Below are 5807 nucleotides of genomic sequence, written 5' to 3' on the forward strand. Positions count from 1 at the left end.
GAGTGCACTGATTGTTAATATTACAAAGAAACCTTCATCTTAAAGGCATTGAGCAGTACAAAACAAAACTGATTTTCAAAGCAGGAAACAGAATCACAGTTTTATTGTTTGGCAAGGAATACAACAGACAGAAGTGCTTTGGAGACTCTGGTTTTACCCTTTTTTCTTCCGACCTCATTCAGAAAATACTTATTTGTAACTCTCAGATTAAGTTTTCCTGATACACCTTTTCTCATTAATTGTCTAATTAACTAGCAAAGATTCCTGGTTAAGAGTATATGCTCTGCAACCAAACTGCCTGGATTTGAATCTTGTCTACACCACTTACTAGCTATTTAACTGTAGGCAAATTGCCCTCTGTGTGCCTCAGTTTGCTTATGTGGATATTGGAAATAAGTAGTTCCCTCCTGTTTACTAGGAATATGTTTCAAGACCCCCTGGGATGCCTGAAACCAAGTTTAGTACCAAGCCCTATACGAACTGTTTTTTTTTCTTATCCATACATACACCTATAATAAAGGTAGGCACAGTAAGAGATTAACAAGGACTAATAATAAAGTGGCAGAATTAAAACCATACTGTAGTAAAAGTTACGTGAATATGATCTTTCTCAAAATATCTTATTGTAGTGTTCTACGGGGAACTGAAACTAAGAATAGTTAAACCAATTTCCTGATCTCTGTGTTTATGATTTAAAAGTGACTTAATAAATGTAAAGCCCTTAGAACAGTGTTCCGCATTTAGTAGGCACTCTATAAAAGTTAGCTACAATTACTAACTTTTGATAGCCTCTAATATAGAGATTCTTAAACTAGGAATTCATGGGGCTGGAGCTGTTAAGGTGGTGGTTTTGGACAAAGGGAGGATTGACTTCAGGCTTTCAAGCTTCTCCCTTTACAGTCCTTAAAGAGTTCTGAATCTTTTGGTGTGTTTTATTTTTCTGTTGGTTGACATTCGTAAGGTTAATGAGATCAAAATTTAAAACTTAAAAGTATTGAGATTAGAGTAGATTTTAAAAGGAGTTCTATTGCCTTTTCACTTCTGCTTTTGAATCAGCATTACAAGGTTAACTCATTTATAGGATAATTTCCAGGAGAGAAGCAATAAAAGCTTTACTTACTAGGTGTTAAGTTGTAGAGAATTATTTATAAAAAGATGAGCATTCCTAATGTTTTTGTGAACAGAGGTCACTTCAATAGATGTTTAACCTACTGTAAATGTTAAAGGCAATATTGCTTATGTTTCACATTTAAAATGTTTTCATATAGTATTTGAGATTAATGGGTAAGCATACAAAATAATATTTAACAAATGCTTTATTTGCATCAGATGTTTGTTTGTTGAGACAGGGTCTTACTCTGTCACCCAAGCTAGAATGCAGTGGTGCCATCTCAGCTCCCTGTTAACCTCCACCTGCCAAGCTTCAGTGATCCTCCCACCTTGGCCTCAGTATCTGGGACTACAGGCACGTGTCACCATGCTTGGTAATTGAAAACATTTTTGTAAAGACAAGTTCTCACTGTATTACCCAGGCTGGTCTCAAACTCATGGGCACAAGCAATCCTCCTGCCTCGGCCTCCCATAGTGCTGGGATTACAGGTGTGAGCCACCATACCCAGCCTTGCATCAGATTTTTTTTTTTTGAGATGGAGTTTCACTCTTGTTGCCCTGGCTGGAGTGCAGTTGTGCGATCTCAGCTCACTGCAACCCCCGCCTCCCGGGTTCAAGTGATTCTCCTGCCTCAACCTCCCGAGTAGCTGGGATTACAGGTGCTTGCCACCATGCCCAGCTAATTTTTGTATTTTTAGTAGAGATGGGGTTTCATCATGTTGACCAGGCTGGTCTCAAACTCCTGACCTCAGACAGTCCACCCACCTCGACCTCCGAAAGTGCTGGGATTACAGGCATAAGCCATCACACCTGGCTTTGCATCAGATTTTTTTTAAAGGAAAGAAAATATTACAGATAAATCCTTTTCCTTACTGAGGTACAGTTACATTTTTCCTACCTTTCACTATTAAAAATAGCACACAAATACTCTTTTGCAGTGTGTGAAGGGTTCTCTAAGACCTATCCCTGTAAGTGGGAACTATTGGAATGTGAGATGTTCATGTTTTCCATTGTAACCTAAGTATTTCAAAATTGTTCAGCAAAATGCTTATAAAAAGTCTCCCACCAGCAATAAGATTTCCTCTTGCCCCATATTGCCAGTAACCTGATGTTTTTGGACTATTGCCAATCTGATAAGTTTGAAATTGTGTCTTTGATGCTTTCAAATTTATGTTACTCTGATTGCTATTTAGGTTGGTGGTCCTTTCCTGTATTTATTGGCCATTTGGTTTCCACTACCCTGTACTGCCTATTCATATCCTTTGCAAATTTTTCTGTTGTGATACTTTTTCCTGTTGAATTGACATGCTCTTTATGTATTACTGATACTAACCTCTTGACATTTATAGAGGTTGCAAATGTCTTCTCTCTGTTCCCGGCTTGGATTTTCACTTTGTGATTTTTGTCATATAAAAGTTCTTTATGGCCAGGGGCAGTAGCTCACGCCTGTAATCCCAGCACTTTGGGAGGCCAAGGCAGGCGGACCACAAGGTCAACAGATTGAGACCATCCTGGCCAACATGGTGAAACCCCGTCTCTACTAAAAATACCAAAATTAGCTGAGCATGATGGTGCATGCCTGTAGTCCCAGCTACTCGGGAGGCTGAGGCAAGAGAATCGCTTGAACTCAGGAGGCAGAGTTTGCAGTGAGCCTAGATCGTGCCACTGCACTCCAGCCTGGTGACAGAGCAAGACTCTGTCTCAAAAAAAAAAAAAAAACTTTAATGTTAATGTAACTAACTTCTTCACTGTTGGTGCATGTTTATGTGTTAAGAAATCCTCAATGTCATAAGGATATTAACCTTTTTTCTTCTGAATATGGTTTTTCACTTTTTAGTCGTTAAGTAGTTTGGGAATATATTTTTTGTATGTTCATGGTGTCTGCCTCAATTTTTATAATTTTCAATATTCCTACCCAATTTTCATAGTACCACCTTTTTTTTAAAAGTTTATCTTGCCATGCACAGTGGCTCTCATCTGTAATCCCAGCGCTTTGGGAGGCTGAGACAGGTGGATCACTTGAGGTCAGGGGTTTGATACCAGCCTAACCAACATGGGAAAGCCTGTCTCTACTAAAAATACAAAAATTAGCCAGGTGTGGTGGTAGGCACCTGTAATCCTGGCTACTCAGAAGGCTAAGGCAGAAGAATCGCTTGAACCTGGGAGGCGGAGGTTGCAGTGAGCTGAGATCGCACCACTGCACTCCAACTTGGGTGACAGAGCTCAAAAAAAAAGTTTATTCACCTCTGTCATATCAGATTTCCATATTATTTGTAGTTCTTTCTGTATGCTCTTCACCCCTACCATATCTAGCCCCATCACCCTTGATTAAATAAAGCTTTAAAGTAAGAATTACTCTCTGATAGGATGAGCACCAGAGCACCATCATTATTCAGGTTATTCACAATTGTCTTAGCTATCTTGAAGCCCTATACTCTCCTATGAATTTTTGGATCAGCTTGTGAAGTTCCTAAAAACCTTCATAGGATTTCATTTGAAAAGAACTGCATTGAATTTATAAGATCAATTTGAGGAGAATGGTCATATTTATACCAAGGCTTTGTATTTATGAACATGGTATATCTATCTCTCCATTTATATCTTTTATGCCCTTCAATAAAGTGTTATAATTTTCAGCATAAAGATTTAAGATTCACATCTGTCTTGTAGCTTTTGCTGCTCTTATACAAAGTAACATATATTCTTCTCCCAAGCCCATATAATAAGTTGGAGTGGTATATTCCCTTATTCGATACTCTGAAATAATTGGAATTTTTCATTCCTTGAATATTTCATAGAACTCACCAGTAATACTATTGGGGCCTAGAATTCTCTTTGTGGTACAATTATTTTTAAATTACTGATTCAGTCAAGTACCATGACTCATACCTGTAATCCCAGCATTTTGGGATGTTGAGGCAAGAGGATCATTTGAGGTTAGGGATTCAAGACCAGTCTGGGTAACAAAGCAAGACTCTGTCTCTACAAAAAAATTTTTTTAAAATTAGCCAGGCATGGCGGCACACAACTCTAGTCCTAGCTACTCAGGAGACTGAGGTGGGAGGATCACTTGAACACAAAAGGTCAAAACTGGAGTGAGCTGTGATCACGGCACTGCACTCCAGCCTGGGTGACAAAGTGAGGCACTGTCTTAAAAAAAAAAAAAAAAAATTACTGATTCAGTCTTGGTCTTGCTTTTGATTATAGAACTAGCTATTCGAGTTTGTTATTCTCCTTCATTCAGTTATATTTTACTAGGAATTTTTCCATTTCATCTGAATTTCCAAATTAATATGAAGTTGATCATAGCCTGTTGATTGTATTTCTAATGTCTACACCATCTGCATTTATGTTCCTTCGTTTATTCCTATTATTTGCCTTCCTTTTTTCCATCCATATTGTCAGAGGTTTGTCAGTTTGATCTCTTTTCAAATGATCAAGTCTGACTTTATTGATCCTTGCTCTTTTATGTTTGTTTTATTTCTCTTAATTTCTACTCTTGTCATCATTAGCCCTTTTCTTCTTTCTTTGGATCTGTTTTGCTGCTTTTTTTCCTAACTCAAGATGGTACTTAGCTCATTACTTTTTTCATTTGCTTCAAGCCTCTTTTCCTCTAATACACATATTTGAGGTTTTAAATTTTCTACGAACTATACTTCAGCTTTATCCCACAAGTTTTTGATATGCAGTATTTTGATCCTATTTCTAAATACATTCAAATTTCCCATAATTCTTCTTTGATGTACTAGTTATTTAGTAATAGGTTTCCAAACATACGGAATTTTCTTTTTTTTTTTTTTTTATTGACTACTGAGGTAATCACATTGTGGTTTCTGCAATAATCAGGCCCTTGAAATGTGCTGAGACTTGCTTTCTGGCCTAGTTGATAGTCAAAAGTTTTAACTTTTTCATGTGTTTAAAAATATCTATTAAGTGTGATGTACTATGTTTGCCTTGTATATCAGCTTATTCTATCCTTTAAATTTATGTTAATCAAAGCACATGTAAAAAAAGGAAACAATATATTGAAAATGAAAAGAAAAAAGATACATTAAGCAAAACAGGTTTACCTGTTTGGGATTTGCTCAGTTCTTAAATCTGTAGGTTTATGTCTTTGCCAAATTTAAGGAGTTTTCAGCCATTATTTCTTCCAGTACTTTTTTGGCCCCACCCTACCCTATTTCTCCTCTCTATAAGACTCAAATGACGTGAAAGTTAGATTTTTTTGTGTGTGTGTGTTATAGTAATACAGGTTTAACAGTCTATTTTATCTCTAGAAATTGGGTAATTTATTTTTTTACCCTGCAGGTCAAAGCTAAGAAGATTTTTTTTTTTTTTTTTTGGAAACAGAGCCTCACTCTGTTGCCCAGACTGGAGTGCTGCAGTGCAGTGGTGCAATCTTGGCTCACTGCAACCTCCGCCTCCCAGGTTCAAACAGTTCTTATGTCTCAGCCTCCCAAGTAACTCTAGGGACTACAGGGACGCACCACCACGCCCAGCTAATTTTTGTATTTTTAGTAGAGATGGGGTTCTGCCGGGTTGGCCAGGCTGGTTTCAAACTCCTGGCCTCAAGTGATCTGCCCACCTCGGCCTCCCGAAGTGTTGGGATTACAGGTGTGAGCCAGCGTGCCTGGCCAAAATTGGGCAATTTTTCTTCTCTTCCAATTTACTGAGCTGTTGTCTGTGTCTTCTGTTCT

Source organism: Papio anubis, chromosome 4, assembly GCF_008728515.1.
Source record: "Papio anubis isolate 15944 chromosome 4, Panubis1.0, whole genome shotgun sequence".
In the NCBI taxonomy this organism is placed as follows: Eukaryota; Metazoa; Chordata; class Mammalia; order Primates; family Cercopithecidae; genus Papio; species Papio anubis.